At 40.9% G+C, this 19,376-nt stretch overlaps 1 protein-coding gene across 8 annotated transcripts in view; it reads left to right on the top strand.

The window, feature by feature from the left end:
* LOC127156969 (zinc finger protein 469) overlaps window positions 1-19,376 on the top strand; it is a 396,695-nt gene that overhangs the window by 279,785 nt on the left and 97,534 nt on the right. Inside the window, exon 1 of one of the 8 annotated variants that reach the window (XM_051100152.1) lies at window positions 2,981-3,091. The exons of 6 other annotated variants lie outside the window; for them this stretch is intronic. The gene's annotated coding sequence lies outside the window, so the exon portion shown is untranslated. Of the gene's footprint in view, window positions 1-2,980; window positions 3,092-19,376 lie in introns of those variants that run through there. One more of the 8 variants, XM_051100151.1, reaches the window with a different exon arrangement.

Genomic DNA, 19,376 nt, shown 5'->3' with positions numbered 1-19,376 from the left:
CTGTTTTGTTTTTGATTTTGTCTGTGTACCCTTGCCACTTGGTTGGCTGGAGTAATTACATTTTCTGGAACTAATCATTAACTAGACTTGGATTTTACATATTGCCAAAGGATCCTGCTCACCTTATCTGCTTGCCATTTACCCAGTTGCCAGTCTCCATTCGCTAATATCTTGCTGCAGGTGTGTCCATCTGTTCATATTCAGCAATAGATGTCAGTTGTAATGCTCTCAGTAGACAGCCTCCTATTATAATCATTCTTGTTCTGTCCTCTTACTACTCACTGTGGAAATATCTCATGAGTCATGATAGCTTCTGGTTGCTAAACATTTGCAGAATAACTGGTCCTAAACTTAATCTAAGGTCAGTAGACTCATCCAGTCCCCTGTTTATGCTGTCCTTAGCTCTGAATAGTTTAAACACTCCTTTCCTTACTGTCTATCTTTTTTCCATGTACATACCAGAGGTCTTTGACATTCGATCCCTTCGCAAATAGATCTGTTATCACTTTTTGCTTAATAAATTGTATTCTTGCTTTTGCCACAGTTCCAGTAAATTTAATTTCTCAAGAAACCTGGCTTAGATCCAATTGCTTTCAATAGTGATAGACCAATAAATGATCTTTCCCACCTGGTTATACTTCCTTGGAAGGAATTTTTGCTTCATATATATACTTCCTCCTCCATTTCAGTAGACACTCTTTCCAAACGGTTGTCTCTGTGTATTCTGGCAGCCCTAAGTAGTATAATGCTGCTAGATTTTGCTGTTGGCAACACTGGTACAGCTGTCTCCTGGTTTACTTCTTGGCTGAAGGTTAGAAAATCATGAATTCCTATTCAGAGTTAGAAATCTACAGCTCCCCAACTTAGGTGTCCCCCAGGGTTCAGTTCTGGGCCCTTTTTTCGTTATCACTTTACATCTTCCAATTTTTGAGAATATGCATGATTTTATGCCTTGTTAACATAAAGATTAGACTTAGGAAAAGTATGCCACCAAATACTAAATATGTTCTAGCTGTTGAAAGTGCGTAAGTTGTACTCTTGGAAACGTCAGTTAAAATGGGTTCATAATTCTTCATATCTACTGTCAGGTAATTTAATTCTGCTAGATTTTACTGTTCGCAACACTGGCACAACTCTCTCTTGGTTTACTTCTTGGCTAAAGGGTAGAACAGTTTGAATTCATATTCAAATTTACAAATCTACAACTCCCCAATTCAAGGCGTACCCCAGGGTTCAGTTTTGGGCCCATTTTTGTTACGTTACATTTTAAAATATTTGATATGTGTGATTTTATGCCTTGTTAACATAAAGATTAGACTTGTATGAACAGTATGCCACCAAATTTGTAAGATGTTCTAGCTGTTGAAAGTGCAGAAGTTGTAATCTTGGAAATGCCAGTTAAAATGGGTTCATAATTCTTCATATCTACTGTCAGGTAATATAATGCTGCTAGATTTTACTATTGGCAACACTGGTACAGCTCTCTCCTGGTTTACTTCTTGGCTAAAGGGCAGAAAATTTTGAATTCCTATTCAGTGTTACAAATCTACAACTCCCCAACCCTGGTGTCCCCCAGGATTCAGTTCTGGGCCCTCTTTCGTTGTGATTTTACATCTTTCAATTTTTTGATAATATGCATGATTTAATGCCTTGTGAACATAAAGATTAGACTTCTATGAAAACTATGCCACCAAATACTAAATATGTTCTAGCTGTTGAAAGTGCAGAAGTTGTAATCTTGGAAACGTCAGTTAAAATAGGTTCATAATTCTTCATATCTACTGTCAGCTAATATAATTCTACTAGGTTTTACTATTGGCAACACTGGTACGGCTCTCTCCTGGTTTACTTCTTGGCTAAAGGGTAAACAATTTTGAATTCCTATTCAGAGTTACAAATCTACAACTCCTCAACTCAAGGTGTCCCCCAGGGTTCAGTTCTGGGCCCTCTTTCGTTGTGACTTTACATCTTGCAATTTTTTATAATATATATGATTTAATGCAGGGATGCTTAACCCTGGTCCTGGAGATCGACTTTCCTGCAGAGTTCCGCTCCAACTCTGACCAAACACACCTGAACCAGCTAATTTGGATCTGAAGGAGCACTTGATAATTACAGACAGGTGTGTTTGATCAGGGTTGGAACTAAACTCTGCAGGAAGGTCGATCTACAGGAACAGGGTTGGGCACCCCTGATTTAATGCCTTGTTAACATAAAGATTAGACTTGTATGAAAAATATGCCACCAAATACAAAATATGTTCTATCTGACTGAAATAGATGAGGATTTGTTGAAAGTGCAGAAGTTGTAATCTTGGAAACGTCAGTTAAAATTGGTTCATGATTCTTCATATCTACTGTCAAGTCAAGTAACATAATGATTATTCATTTAGTCATGACTCTCCAATCCGGTTTGCTCTGTGTTCCAAAACCAAATTAAATGTGATAAAAATCTAAAAAGGAACTAAAGAAAGGAAAGGAAGATGGACAACGGTGATACAGAGAGAATGATTTTTTACCCAGGACAAGCTAATGAGAATCTGTCATCAGTTTTCGTGAAAAGAAAAGGAAAAAGGGAAGAGGATTTCAGCAAGTTCTCCTCATAGAGAGTCATCACCTCCTTTAATAAGAGTCCGGCAGGTGTGTTTCCCTTTTCCAGCTGCTGAGCGAGAGAGAAAGTGTGTACAGGAGTGGAGAGTGAAGGCTAGACACAGAGGGAACTCTGCAGAGAAAAAGCTGATAGATTGAGGGGTGGAAGCACTAGATGTTTTGAGGCTTTGGAGGAAAAATTCATTAATGGAATTTTTAGCAGACAGCCTGAAATGAAGGTAGAAATGAGCAACCCCACCCCCCCAAAAGAAAGTTTCTCAAGCTCGGGACAGTCCTGCCAGCTTCACTTATCTTTCTGGGCTGGGCTAAGTTCTCTCTCTCTCTTCACTAGTTCTCTTCTCTCTTTCGCCCTCTCCTTGCATTTGAGTGTAATGAGAGCCACGCGGTGAGTTGTGGATGAGAGGCGTCAGTTTGTAAGAGTGAGAGGAGCGGGACAGGAACACACACACTAAGCTGCTGGGAGTTTCAGCGCTGCTTGCAAGGTGAGGGTCCGATCTACCCACTAGATGCTTCTGTGCATGAATTATTGTGGACAGCTGACAGTTGTGACTGATTATGTTTTTACTTGATTTTTCTGTGATCTTAGCACTTGCATTCATGCATACTTCATTGACATTAAAAGGCTGACATTTATCAAGTGTGATGAATAATGTGTGTGCTGTTATACTGCATCTGCAAGTTTCATTAAGTTTGCATAGTAATGGGATAACTTTGGCTTGTCTGTATTAATTTCATGGTTTATTTGCAACTGTCATATTTAGTTAAAATGGTTTCATTTATTTTAATGTTATTTCTGTCTGTACACAGTCACTCAGGTGAATCACATACAAATGTAAACAGACAGAATGAGTCTGCAGAAGCACTGAGGAGTTATTATTCAGGATCTATATCATGCTGGCTCTGCAGCTGTAAAGTAGTCAGGGGCCAGAATTCCTGTACATGACACTGAGCCAGATTTCAGCTTTTATTCACAGATTTACTGTCCTCCAGTTGCTCATAAAGGACGCCTCCCAGGTAGGTCACACTGGGAGGTCACTCACAGAGGTCAGGCCAGGTACTGGAATCTCAGATATTCGTCACTGGCAACCTGCGTCCACCCCTCCCATCTTTTTCCTCTCCCCTGTGGCACTTTCCATGGATGCATGCTCAGTCCTGTCACAAAACGCTAGTATGGATATTCCAGGAAAGTAAACAGTTGGCAGTGCCAGGTTAAAGCCATACCCAGAGTCATTTATTTATTTGTTTATTTATTTTGCATGTGTTTGTTTTTTTGCTTGTTTGTGGGGCTACTGTTTACCAGCTTTTAGCTGATTTTTTGCCAGGAGTCTTGGTGTATGTGTGTGTGTGTGTGTGTATACCTAGGCATCTTTGTTAGTTCTCTGGATGAGTTATGTGGAATATTCTTGATTTAATATTTAAGAGGTTTTATAACTTCCTCTATGCGACGCCCAGCCTTAAAGAAAAAGTAGGGGGTGAAAATTTCTATTAGATTTATCATAGTAACTGTTTTTGCGGTATATTTTCTCAAGCAGTAAATATGTGTGTGTGTGTGTGTGTGTGTGTGTGTGTGTTTTTTAATCAAACCAGATGGTGCATATTGAAACCCCCTGCAAAACATACATGAATTTTGTGGCTGCAGAAGTAGTACAGTAGTGTATAATTACATCTGTTGCTGTAATCCATAATTGCATAAATAGAAGGCAGTTAATTGCTGAAATTTATATGCGTAATAAATTTCCAGCATCAAGGCTGGCAATTCTCAAACCTAAAAGAGCACTTGTAGTGTTCATTTGTGTGTTTTCCCACATGTGAAGCTGCCCTGCCGTGTTGGCTATTTAGAACGCATCCTTTGTATTTATATATTTATTTACTTCCTGCGATTACACATTATGCTAGTGCGGATCTCTTAGAAGCACATATTTAGGACAGCATGTGTGCCTTGTCAATAATAGTTATGCACATGTAAACAGATTTACACAAACACATTCTCTGAGCTATGAAGAGTGACCAAATAGGCTTGAAATAAAAGCAGTACTAAACAAATCCACATGGAGAAGAGTCTTGGAGCGCATCCTGTAATAATATCCGCAATATGGGATAAAAATTGGAAGTGTCAAATCAGAGGCAGAAGTTAATAACTGATCAAGTGTGGTTGAAGAGAATGCATTCAGGATGGACGTAGTGGGATACTGCAACTATCATGTGCTGATTGGATTGCTACTACATGGAAAGAGTTTTTTTACATAACATGCTGTAGGAACAAATGAAAAAGGAAAGGATGAAAGAATGAGGGTGAAAATGAGGTGCAGATATGAAGAGGAGGTTGAGATTGTGGCCACCAGATGGCCCTTTAAATAGTGTATGGAATAAAGTGTGTCCAGACAATCCTGTTTCCTTATGTAACCCCTCACCTCAGCACTCCTTGCTCTTTCTCTCTCTCTCCTTCTCTCAGCTGTCTGGGTCTGCGCCAATATTTTCCCTGTGTAGTTCTCATTACTCTAATAACGGGTCTGGACTGAACTCATCCCAGCGTGTCACCTGCCCTCTCAAGCTTTGCTTGTTTCCTTTCTGTCTCTGCTGCCGTGCCTTTAAACTCTCTGTCTTTTCACAAACACACAATGATGTAACACTGGTATCAAACCCTCAAACTCTCAGAGTAAATGTACATTTTTATTGCTATGCCATTGTAAGGGGTCAATATTCAAAACTTCTGTTCTTCTGTTAAAGGGTTATTTTGCCCAAAAATTTAATTCTGTCATTAATTACTCACCCTCATGTCGTTCCAAACCCGTAAGCCATTCGTTCTTCTTCAGACCACAAGTTAAGATATTTTTGATGAAACCCAAAAGCTTTCTGATCCTACATAGACAGCAACGCAACTGACACGTTCAAGGCCCAGAAAGGTAGTAAGGGCATTGTCAAAATAGTCCACGTGACATCGGTGTTCAACCGTAATGTTATGAAGCTACGAAAATACTTTTTGTGCACGAAGAAAACAAAAATAACGACTTTATCAGCAATTTGCGTCAGCAGCATCGCACGCATTCGTTGTGGTACTCTCCTGAGACGAAGACTGACACGGAAGAGAAGAAATTGTTAAATAAAGTCTTTATTTTTGTTTTCTTCGCCTACACAAAAAGTATTCTCGTAGATTCAGAAAATTACGGTTGAATCAGTGATGTCACATGGACTATTTTAACAATGTACTTACTACCTTTGTGGGCCTTAAACGCGTCGGTTGCGTTGCTGTCTATGCAGGGTCAGAAAGCTCTTGGATTTCATCCAAAAATACCTTAATTTGCATTTCGAAGATTGACAAAGGTCTTACGGGTTTGGAACATGATAATGACGTTAATAACAGAATTTAAATTTTTGGGTAAACTATCTCTTAAACGAAGGAACCATATCTAGAGTCGTTAATGACGACGAACAAACAATTATTTTTATTTTTTTTCATAGAACACAAAAGGAGATATTTTGTTGATCGTTCAGGCTGCTCTTTTACATTCAACCAACTAACCTGATTTCATGACGTACTAAAAACATACCTATAGGAACTTTTCGTGAGATGCGAAATACATACCAGTAAGTACACACTGTAAAAAACAATTTGTTGAGTCAACTTAAAATAATTTGTAACCTCAAAAAAAGTGTCTATTCAACTTGAAATATTAAATTATATTAAGTGACAACTTAGATATTTGAGTTGAATCAACTTAAAGTTTTAAAGCAGCTGGGTTACTTACCCATCTGTTAAGTTTAGCAAACACAAATATCTAAGTTGTTACTTAGTACAACTTAACATTTCAACTTATTTTAGCTGACTGAACTTACAATTTTAAGGCAGCAGGGTAACAAATTATTTTAAGCTCACTCAACAAATTGTGTTTTTTATTTTTACAGTGCATATGACTGCAGTTTCCAATAGAAATGTCCACTGAGTGGCGCTAAAACAGTGTTCGTTTTTTAACCCAGAACACATGAACGTACATATTTGTTTTGTATGTGTTACCGCAGTTCTGACTTGAAATGTCCGTTGAGTGCCGCTGTAACTCTAATGCTCAGTGATGTTTTTAAAAAACATACCATCTGCACTACACCTAAACCTTTCCCGATAGTATGAACAAAAGCGTATGTGATGTAAAAATGCAATCGCAAGCATGCCATTTTAGCTTGTTTTTCGATCTCTCAGCTCTTTCATCATGAGCCATGTTTTTCACTGGATTCGTACCCAGGGATTCCGCATCTTAAGTCAGATTTTGTGCCAGCTGAGCTGCTGTGCAAGCTTGTTACGTCTGGTCCATTTTCAACCCCCTGCCAAATTATTAGCTCCTCTCATTGAAATCGCTACATGATTGCCTAACCCTAAACCTATCAATACTAGGTGGGTTGTGATCTGGTGGGGATCAACAACAGCGCTCGCCGTTTTACCGCCTCTAGTGTTAATTTCTGTTGGAAACTACAGTGATATGTACTTATTGGTACATTTTTCGCATCTTGCGAATAAGTGAAAACAGCTCCAAAAAAGCAGCAAAAATTGTCATAAAAATACCCATATATGACTTACGTTGTATTCCAAATCCAAAGCCATATAGTACTGCTTCTTGTGATGAAAAGACCACAATTTTGTCATTTATTCCGGCTCAGATCTTATTCTTCTATAATATACGTCTCATATTTAACTCAAAACATTCAAATGTGTTGCAATCAATCACAAGACACATCAACCAGTGTTTAACCTGGCACGGTGTGTCTTGGGGTTGTGAGATTTCCATCAGCATGCCTACGATTGAAACCAGGCTCAAGGCAAAACCAAGCTTCCATGTAAATTTTTGTGTCAAGCAAATGGCTGATAGCCCATCCAAATGATGTCAGAACATGTAGTTAAGATAATCCACTAGACGGTTAGGTACCACCAAAATAAATGAGGTGTGTGACATGCAGAGACGCTGCTCTTCAAGCATCTTTCATAATCTGTTATAGGACGTCCGCTCCAAGTTTATCACATGCTGCTACCACCTCATTTGGCTCAAGTGTACAGATTTGTGTTTGTTTCTTTTTTTTCAAGCAATATGTATTTATTTTCTCCTTTGTGGTCTTTTTTTGAACATTGCTGAACTGTGCGGTTTCCAAAAAGCGCTGTCTGCTCTTCGTCACGTGTTATTTATGGAAAATTGGGGCAATACGTAATAATAAATTAGCATTGGCCAATAAACTTTAATTCTGCCCTCAGGACTTTGTAATTCCCATGCGCCCTGTCTCAAGAAGAAAGTGTTTTGGAGAGATTTCATCACTAGTTAGGGGTCATCTGAAGCTGATTGCTTGGCTCAACACTAGTGGAACGCTTCATGAGCTTCTAGAGCAGAGCCACTGATTATTTGCATCTCTTTTTTCCTCAATGACAAGCACAGCAATTACACTAATGGATTGCTCCGAACACAGCTGAGTAATTTCCAGGGAATCTGTAAGGGCGCAGATTGCGATGGTGCACCAACAACCAAACATCGTAAACCCCTTAAATTGTACGCAGACAACTTTCCCATGTCAATTAGCATGTAGATGATGTCAAGAGTTCAGCATTTGTCCACAGCTTTTTTGAGTAACAAAGCCTTATAAATAACAAAAAGCGTTGGCAGGGCCTTCATATTTTTTAATATGGTAAATGTCATTTTATATGCTTCCTTTGCCGACGTCCTCTTAAAGCTTCTCCAAGACAGTCAGTCTGTGAGAGCGCTTTTAAGTGGTTCAGTTGTATGGACTATATGCAGACTTTATTTTTGGATGTTGTTAGTTTTGAAGGTCACCAGTAAGCACATGCACACTCAGTTGGAGTTTGTCTCCGCTAAGTCTAGATTTATTGTTCTAACAGAACTGAATGAACCACTATACTTCCGTTTTTTTGTTCAGTCTTCATGTGTTGTCTAAGAGTGTTCACCAAAATGTCTCTGTCAGTTGTGTCTGGTCTCTTGTAGTTTCCTGTTGGTTTCATCAGCCGTTGCTAAAATTATACAGTATATAATGTTTCATGAGACACAGCCTGAATCCTTTATACTGTCTGCAACAATACATAGTATGGATTCAATTTGGACATGCAAGTCCGAATTTATGGTACACTGAATGCAGGACAGATGTCCAGACAGTAGACTTTTACTATTTTGAAGTGTCCATATTATCCACAACCTTTTGCATTATAGAAAAAGGGGACTTTGGCATGGTAGTAAGTACTGGCATACCATTGTACATACTTAACATACTAAGTATGTAGATTTAAAACATACTTAACTAACTAGCAACATCACAGTTAGCAACTAACAAGTAGAAGAATGAAAATTGGCGAATATTTGGAGCTCATTAATGGAGGCCTAGCAGAACAAACAGTGTGTTAAACCATTTTATGCAAATTGTTGCATCAGTACATTGATTTACATCTTTACAACTTCTGGATAAAATCGTTTGCAAAACCATTCTTGTGTAAATTGGTGTAAAAAAATATGCAGATTTATGTAGAAATGTTTTGCAAATAATTTACATCAAAACCTGTTCTGCTCATGGTAGTGTGTCCCTATAAAAATTGTTACTAAAGTTGTTAAAGTATTAATACTTTAGTAACATTTCTAAAAGCAACAGCGCTATGCATCCTTTTCATGTGTCCTCATTATGAGCAGAACAAATTTTTCTGCATAAATTATTTGCAAAACCATTTATTTGTTAATTGGCACACAAATATTGGACCTATGTAGAAATGTTTTGCGAACAATTTACACCAAAACTTGTTCTGTTCGCAATAGTAGGTCCCAACAAAAAAATGTTACTAAAGTTCTCAAAGTATTAATACTTCAACAACTTTATAAACATATGTAAAAGTATCGGCGCAATGCATCCTGTTTATACATCAAGTATGCAAACGATGCATGTCGCCACATTCTTTGGTCCTCATTACGAGCAGAACAGATTACTGCATAAATGGTTCTTATGTAAATTTCAACACAAATATGCTGGTTTATGTAGAAATGATTTATGAACAATTTACACCGAAACTTGTTCTGCTTGTAGTATCTCCAAACAAAAATAGTTACTAAAGTTGTTAAAGTATTAATACTTAAACAACTTTAGTAACATTTATAAACGCAACAGCACAATGCGTCTTTTTCGTACATCAAGTATAGAAACTATCATGTCGCCACACTCAGTGGTCCTCATTACAAGCAAAGCAAATTTCTGCATAAATTGTTTCAAAACCATTCTTATCTAAATTGACGCACAAATACGATGAATTTGTAAAAATGTTTTGCTAACAATTTACACGGATATTTGTTCTGCTTGTGGTAGTATGTACATAAATCAGTTGTTACAAATTGTTACTAAAGTTGTTAAAGTATTAATTATGTAATTTGACGCACAAATACGCCAATTTAGGTAGAAATCTTTTGCGAATAATTTACACCGAAACTTGTTACTAAAGTTGTTTAAGTATTAATTATGTAATTTGATAATTTACACTTTTGCGAATAATTTACACCGAAACTTGTTCTGCTCATGGTAGCATGTCCAAACAAGAATGGTTACTAAAGTTGTTAAAGTATTAATGCTTTAACAACTTTAGCAACATTTATAAACACAACAGCACAATGTGTCCTTTTCGTACATCAAGTATGCAAACTAGCATGTCACCACACTCTTTGGTCCTCATTACGAGCAAAGCAAATTTCTGCATAAATTGTTTGCAAAACTGATCTTATCTAAATTGACGCACAAATACATTGAATTTTGTAATAATTTACACAGAAATTGTTACAAGATTTCTGAATAAATCGTTTGCAAAATCGTTCTTATCTAAATTGATGCACAAATACGCAAAATTTTGTAGAAATGTTTTGGAAACAACTTACACTGAAATTTGTTTTGCTCGTTGTAGTTTGTGCCAACGAAAATTGTTACTAAAGTTGTTAAAATATTAATTTTTATGTAATTTGACGTACAAATACGCCAATTTACGTTAAAAATGCTTTGCGAACGGTTTGCACTGAAACTTGTTCTGTTTGTGGTAGTATGTCCAAACAAAAATGGTTACTAAAGTTGTTAAAGTATTAATACTTTAATACATTTATATATGCAACAACACAGTGCGTCCTTTTCGTACATCAGGTATGTAAACTTGCATGTCTCCACACTCTTTGGTCCTCATTACGAGCAGAACAAATTTCTGCAATCAGCGTATTCATGCATCAGTTTAGATAAGATTGGTTCTTAATGAACACCAAAGAGTGTGGCAACATGCTAGTTTGCATACTTGATGTACGAAAAGGACGCACTGCATTGTTGCATTTATAAATGTTGCTCAAGTTTTAAGGTATTAATACTTTAACATACTTTGATGCATTGCACTGTTGCATTTACAAATGTTGCTAAAGTTGTTGAAATATTAATACTTTAACAACTTTAGTAACATTTTTTGTTGGGACATACCACCACGAGCAGAATAAGTTTCAGTGTGAATTGTTCGCAAATCATTTCCACAAAAATCAGCATATTTGTGCATCAATTTAGATATAACCGGTTTTGCAAACGATTTATGTAGAAATTTGCTTTTCTCGTAATGAGGACCAAAGAGTGTGGTGACATGCTAGTATGCATACTTTGAGTACAAAAAGGATGCATTGCGTTGTTGCATATATAAATGTTGCTAAAGTTGTTTAAATATTAATACTTTAACAACTTTAGTAACGAGCAGAATAAGTTTCAGTGTAAATTGTTCACAAAACATTTCCACAAAAATCAGCATGTTTGTGCATCAATTTACATAAGAATGTTTTTTGCGAACGATGTATGATTTTCTTGACGTATGAAAAGGATGCATTGTCTAGTATGCAAACTAGCATGTTGCCACAGTCTTTGATCCTCAGTACGAGCAGAACAAGTTCCCTTTCGAGGAACTCGAACTGCGTCCTCTAGGGGGCGCTAGGGGGAACGCCGTCAGCGTGACCCGTGTCTGAAGTATATATACAAAACAACAACAAAGTTGGCCGGCGACAGCCTATGACGTCACTGCCGGCGCGACTCGTCGCTGCCGGCGCGTCACTACCGGTGCGACCACAGTATAAAAGGACACCGGTAGAGCAGGACGGCCTCTTCTTCGTCTTCATTGACTCTTTGTCTGGAGTATGTAGCAAAACGGTAAGAGACCCCTTTTCTTTGGAAAAATATGGCTAGCACTAGTAAGGCGTTTAGAAAGTGCGTGGATCCGTGTCCTCGTTATTTGACACCCGATGACACGCACGATCTTTGCGTCTTTTGTTTGGGCGAGGAGCATGCACGCGACGTCCTCGAGGGGGCAGTCTGCGTGCACTGTGAGCTTTTTCCCATGAGAAAGCTCCGTTCTCGTCTGTCTCTCTTCTCGAGGGAAGAGGGACAGCCACCTGTTCCCCGTGGCTCAGGACCCTCCGCTGCTGAGGCACGGAGAAAAATGAGCTCATGGGGATCCCAGGTGGACCTCGCTGACGAGCTAAAAAAGGGACTTTCCCTTTCACGCGCGTCAGTCGCGGGCGAGGACGAACTGCTGGCTGACGATGATGTTGTTTCTCTTACATCATCCGATCCAGCAGCTAGTGCTCTGTTGGGTCCTTCCCAAGAAGAGCAGGAGATGTTGGAAGATGAGGAAGCTGAGGCTGAACCCTTTCTAATCTCCTGCCCTGCATACGAGGAGCTGTTGGAGGTTATGGATCGCGCCACGGTAAGGCTTGACTTGCCGTGGAAGCGAGCCAGAGAGGTGGCGCCTCGGGGTCGTCTCGATGAGCGCTATCTTTCTGATCATAACCTCCCGGCCCAGGTGAGTCTTCCATTCCTTCCCGATCTGCATACGGAGATCGAGAAGGTATGGAAGAGGCCGTTTTCCTCACGCATCCATAATTTTCCGCACTCTAATTATGCGAATATTGAGGGGATGCGTGAGCACGGCTATCAGAGGATGCCACCTGTAGAAGAGACGCTGGCCAGCTATCTCTCTGTAGGTAAGGCATCTTCCCTGAAGACTCCCTCCCTGCCATCCATTCCCCTTCAAGTAACATCTCGTTTGAATGGCAGGGCGTATGCAGCAGCAGGTCAGGCTGTGGGTGCGTTGCACACTATGGCGGTGCTTCAAGCCTACCAGGCTGACTTGCTGAAAGATCTGGATAAGGGTCAGGGTCTTTCCCCGGACGAGGTTGCTGAGCTGCGCCGCACCACGGATCTCGCTCTCCGTGCCACCAAGCAGGCCGCCACTGCCATGGGCAGGTCTATGGGGGCCATGGTGGTTACGGAGAGACATCTGTGGGTGAACTTGGCTGACCTCGGGAAGAAAGAGAGGGGCTTTCTTCTCGACGCACCAGTCTCGCCTTCCGAACTTTTTGGTACCTCCGTTGAGACGGTGGTTGAGAAGTTCAGGGAGGCGAGGGCGCGCTCAGCGGCCTTCAAAACCTTCATTCCACGAAGGTCCAGATCTGAGCCCGAACAGTATGGGGGTCCTGGCCCGTCTCGTTCTGAGGGACGAAGACAGGCCCAGAAGACTAGTGTGGCCACTCGCGCCCCTCCCCCACCTGCGGGTGGTTCCGGGAGGAAGCGTGGGTCTAGAGGAGGTAGACAGGACCTGAGGGAAGTGATCCAGACGAGACAGCGTGCTCGCCGGGGTCAGAGTAGAAGATAGCTTCTGCTTATCTTCCTTTGGGGGCTCCTGTCTCCCTCCTCTTAATTCCCCCTTCATATTAGTCTCTCCACCTGACTGAGGTTTGGTGGTACTTTTCCTGCGCACCCCTGCCGGACCTATGATGTTTTAGGTTGGCTTTTTTGTTAAAAAGCAACTTTTACTGATGGTCTGGCTCGGCCTTTCGGCCTCCTCTCAGGAACCATGGATGGGTGAGTTCGATCCATTTTTCATGTCTAACTATGAATCATATTTCTAGCTCAGTGGTCGCTCCCCTTTTTAGGGTTTCTAATAAGCGATCTCTTTGAGGTAACCAGGTGAGTGCTGTCTTCCCCTACGAAAAATGAAAGCAGGGTAGACAGCCCATTTTTTATGATTTGCTGTACTCCCCTATAACCTGGTCTCTTCTTAATCTCTCCCGACAGGTCATAGTAATGGTCTAGATGGTTTCTCAGAAGGATTTTCTGAGTCTTCTGGAGTTATGCGCAGGAACCATGGTGGGGTGAGTACGACTCATGTTTAATGTGTCTACCATGCTGTATACAATTGGGTCCTGTTTTTGTGCCTTCCTTGGTAGGTCCTCTTCGAGCACCCCCCTCTGATCTTCAATCATGGTTATGGGCTGCTTGCCTGGGTCTGCCTCCCGTTTTCGAATAGGAAGCTTTCAGGTTCCCTTTACAGCACTGAGAAAAACTAGGACTTCGGTCCTACGTCTGGGTAAGCTCTTCAGAATCTCTTTTCACAGGGAGCTCCTGGACATTTTGGATAGACACATTGACCACCGGGTTAAGACCCTCTGTCTTCATCCTGCCCTGAGGGGCTTCGGTTGCGGGGTTTCCGCCCTTCACACAGACCTCCTACCTATGCCATCTGGTGATCTAGCGGTCGCCCCTCCGAGGAGTGGGCTTGGTCACGCTATTTCACTGTTTCAAGTCAGAGCTGTTTCTGTGGAAACCCTCTGAGTGCTCCGAGGAGCCTTCAGCTAAGCATTCTTGGCCCTTGGTCCCAAGGCTCTGCGGGTCTTGGTAGAGCAGGGCCCGTGCTTTCCATCGAGGAGGTAAGCATAGGTCTGTGTGGGGTGAGAAGGGCTTATGCCCCTTGAGAGGTTACCCACAGAACAGCCTGAGGGCTGGGGATGTGACTGCTTTCTGTGCAGTCTTGTAGAGGTGGCTCCCCGTCATTTCTGATCCCCGTATCTCTTCCTGGGAGTGTGCGACGATGCTCCCCTTTCTGCGGAAAGAGTTTTTGCTAGAGTTCGTCTTCCTTGGAGAGATCAGGTGTCCCTCCCATGTCTCGGGAGTGGAACCCGGTCTCGATACACTACCTTTCCTTGGTACGTATATCAGCTTCAGGGCAGTATTATTAGACAGTTAGCTGCGGCTACTGCATAGGGTGCTCCCCTCCCATCGAGGGTTTACCTGAGCACTGCCCCATTGGGCAACTGAGGTTCACCCTTACTGCCTTCCCCAGGCCAAAGGGAACTTTCGCGGGTCAGATCTCATCCAAGGCTTCTGTACAGGGCACGGTGATGCTCCCCTTTCTACGGAAAGGGTCTCTGAGCTCGTCCCCCTGGGGGATCAGTGGCTCCTCCTGTCCATGGGAGTAGAAGCCTGTCGCGATACACTGCCTTGTCCTGTGTGGCTAAGTGTATCGGCTCTTGGCAGTTTTAGTGGATAGATAGCCGCGGCCTCTATCTGCTTGGCATCTTTGTGCTCCCCTCTCCTTGAGGGTTTTGCTTTGAGCTTTGCCTAATTGGGCGGCTAGATGCGCCCTACTGCCTTCCCCTTAGAGCCTTGTTAAGCCGGCAGTGCTCCCCTCACCCTGAGGGTCTTCTTATTCCACCGTTTCTCAACGGTACGTCTAAAAATAGGCCCACATGTTTGTGGGCGCTTTCTCAAATCCATGTATATGGTAAGTGCACACGTTAACCTTGGGCACTTTTCTAAAATCCACGCTGTGGTATGGAAGGCACCGGTGTTCTGCGTCCATTCTAAAATCCTTTATGGTAGGGATTCACGCGCTATTGCCCGTACCCTTTCTCGAGGTGGTCTAAAACCCGGTCGTCTCGGGTCCATCTCCAGAGCTTCTGCCAGGCTAAAAGAACGGTTTTTTACGCGCCCTAGTTCCGGTGCGCATTTTATGCTCGCTCAACCGGGTTGAGCAGGGAGTTACCACTTGCGTTCTGTGTACGACTTCTGAGGGAGTCGTGCAGGGCTGCAGTAGCCCCTGTGTGACAGGCCAACCTGGGTATCCTAGGCTTCTGGCCGTATCCCCTTAAAGGAATACTTTGTTTCCAAGCTTGGGCTCTACCCCGGGCCGATATCTGCCCTACAGGTAAGTTGGGTATGCAGCCTAAGCTCTGGCCGTAGGGGATATGTCACTGACAGCCATCACTTTATCCTAGGGGCGACTCCCTTAAGGCCTAGGGAGTTGGTACTTAGTGCCTGTCTCTCCGGAAGTCAGGCACTCCCCTCAGCATGGCAGCGTGGGTATAACCGTTCCCCCTAGCGCCCCCTAGAGGACGCAGTTCGAGTTCCTCGAAAGGGAACGTCTCAGGTTACGTATGTAACCTTGGTTCCCTGAGAAGGGAACGAGACACTGCGTCCTCTAGGCTCGGGGCCATGCTTCGGGATGTGAGCTTCAGACGAAGAAGCGGCCGTCCTGCTCTACCGGTGTCCTTTTATACTGTGGTCGCACCGGTAGTGACGCGCCGGCAGCGACGAGTCGCGCCGGCAGTGACGTCATAGGCTGTCGCCGGCCAACTTTGTTGTTGTTTTGTATATATACTTCAGACACGGGTCACGCTGACGGCGTTCCCCCTAGCGCCCCCTAGAGGACGCAGTGTCTCGTTCCCTTCTCAGGGAACCAAGGTTACATACGTAACCTGAGACGTTTCTCCATAAATTTTTCCCAAAACCTTTCTTAGCTTAATTCTCGCATAGATATGTTGATTTATTTAAAAACAGTTGTATGAACTATTGTATATCTCAATACTAGAGCATTTTAAAGTTTACATACTTAAACAATTTTAGTAACAGTTTTAACGCCAGCGCAGTGCACCCTTTTAGTACTTGGCTTATTCTGTCACTTTACACGAGAATTCTCTATGAACAATTTTACACATTCATTCCACTCATGTTTGGTAAATAAAGCCCTTTGAGTGTATTTGGTTCCATGTTGCCTAGAGATATACATTTACAGACATGTTTGCATGTAGGTTTGTTGGCAACGCCTGGCTGATAAAGAAAATGTTTAATTGCCCTTTTGCACCGTTCGCTCCAGGGGAAAGGTGATAAACGTAAAGCTTATGTCTGGCTTGTCTATACATTAAGACTGTAGACTATACAAGAAAAGAAGAGGATGTTGGGGGTTTTGTGATTGCTACAGTTGTTGCTTGCTGTAGGCACTTGACTTTACAGCATCAAGCCTCGTCCGGCCCACCTCCTGTATCAATTGTATGTTTATTATGATAGCAGTAAAACTATACGAGCCCCGCCCTGCTCCGAGGGGAGCGAGAGGAAGGAGAAAGAAGGAAGGAGAGAGAGCTGCTAGATTGGCTCCAGACTGCATCCTCACCCAAATTAGACGCCCTCCTGCCAAGATCATAAGTCGCAGCGGAGGGAAATGTGAAAAAGCACAGATTCAGGCACCGTAACACACACGTCGGGTCTACACTCTCTAGACCCGAATGCAGCTGCGTAAAAGAGTTTGTTTGTGTACATGAGAGGCTATAATTGAGAAATTACAGACCTCTCAGAGAAATAATGTAAATCTGGTGCCTTTATTGTTTCGAAATCCTTATTTTCAGTCCAAAATCGTAAAGTTGTTGAAGAAATATCCCAGGGTTTTATCAACCCAATGTGTATGTAGTGTATCTGTTGCATGCTGTTGATTACTTTTAGTAGGGGCGACATGTTTACAGTAAATACACTCGTAATGGAAGCTTAGGAGGCAAATGAGCCGAAACGATTGAAAGCAGAAATCTAAGGCTTGTGTTTACGTTAAGCTCTTTCATAAATCCCTAAAAATGAAGAGTATGGTAAATCATCCTTTGAGGTGGGTTACTATTTTAGGTGGCATTACCAGTGATGTTCTTGTGGGTGGAGATTGTAGAACATCAACAATGTGATCACACAGTAAGGATGTCCAGCTGGACCAAAGCCATTGTGAGAGTGTTTCGGCCCAGTTCTGTGCTGCCATGATAAATTTTACATTCACTGACCTTGTATATTATTAGCAGGCTTTAACGTTGGTTTTCTGTGAGGTATTCTTCATTGCTGTAGCAAATTCGTTTGATTTGTAACTAAGATAATGGTATTTAAAGGGATAGTTCACCCAAAAATGAAACTTCTGTCATTAATTATTCATCCTCATGTTGTTACAAACCTGTCGTTCATCTTCACAAAACAAACACCAATGAAGATATTTTAGATGAAATCCGAGAGCAACGCATTTGGCACGTTTAAGACCCAGAAAGGTAGTAAGGACATAGTTAAAATAGTCCATGTGATAACCGTAATGTTATGAAGCTACAAGAATATTTTTTGTGCACAAACAAAACCAAAATTATGACTTTATTCAGTAATTTTTGAATGCTGGCTCCCGCGTCTTTTGTGCATTATGGTGCTCTCTTGAACATATGTTGAAGACTGACACGTAAGAGAAGAAATAGTTGAATAAAGTTGTTATTTTTGTTTTCTTTGTGCACAAAAAGTATAAAACTATTAACAATTTTTTGTCTTCTGAATCAGTATTAAAACTTAAACAACTTTGGTAACGTTTATAAAAGAAAAGGCAAGTATGCAATCTAGCATGTCGCCACAGTCTTTGGTCCTCATTTTTAGCAGATTTTTTTTTTTTTTTTTTTTTTTTTGCATAAATCGTTAGCAAAACATATGCAAAACCTTTATGTATCTTTTTTTGCATACTGTTTACACCAAAACTAGTTTTACTTCTGATAGCCACTCACTGAAGTCATTAAAGTATTAATACTTTAGTAATATTTATGAAAGCAAGAGCGCAATGCATCCTTTTCGTACATCAATGCTATGCAAACTAGCATGTCGCCAGTCTTTGGTCCTTATTACAAGCAAAGCAAATTTCTGTATAAATCGTTCACAAACCTATTCTTATGTAAATTTATGCACAAATATATTGATTTTTGTAGAAATGTTTTGCAAACAACTTACACTGAAACTTGTTCTGTTTCTGATAGTAGCTCCCAACAAAAATTGTTACTGAAGTTGTTAAAGTATTAATACTTCAGTAATTTTTATAAAAGCCATAGTACAATGTGTATTCAAACTAGCATGTCATCACATTTTTTGGTTGCAAAACCATTCAGGTGTAAATTGACGCATAAATACTCCGATTTATGAAATGTTTTGCGAACAACTTACACCGAAACTTGTTCTGCTCATGGTAGTATGTCCCAACAAAAATTGCTACTGAAGTTGTTAAAGTATTAATACTTTAGTAATATTTATAAAAGCAATAACGCAATGCATCTTTTTGTACGCCAAATATGCAATCTAGCATTTCATCACCGTCTTTGGTCCTTATAACGAACAGAGCAAATTTCTGCATAAATCGTTTGCAAACAATTCTTATGTAAATTGATGCACAAACACGCTGATTTAAAAATGTTTTGCAAACAACTTACACTGAAACTTGTTCTGCTTATGGTGTGTCCCAACAAAAATTGTTACTAAAGTCATTAAAGTATTAAAACTTTAGTAACATTTATAAAAGCAACAGCACAATGCATCTTTTTCGTACACCAAGTATCCAAACTAGCATGTTGCCACAAGTCTTTATACCTCATTACAAGCAAAGCAAATTTCTGTATAAATTATTCGCAAACCTATTCTTATGTAAATTGATGCAGAGATACGTCAATTTTTGTAGAAATGCTTTGCGAACAACTTACACTGAAACTTGTTCTGCTTCTGATAGTAGCTCCCAAAAAAAATGGATACTAAAATTGTTTCAGTTTTTTTTTTTAAACCATCACTCATTTTCTCAAAACCTTAAACACAAATGCAAATGTTCAAACTAAATTCACAGAACCAAAATCAAACAATCTCTTCAAA

The sequence above is a fragment of the Labeo rohita genome, chromosome 25 (genome assembly GCF_022985175.1).
Source record: "Labeo rohita strain BAU-BD-2019 chromosome 25, IGBB_LRoh.1.0, whole genome shotgun sequence".
Lineage (NCBI taxonomy): Eukaryota > Metazoa > Chordata > Actinopteri > Cypriniformes > Cyprinidae > Labeo > Labeo rohita.
Note: the sequence above shows the minus strand (reverse complement) of the source record. Positions and strands in the feature narration are given on the sequence as shown.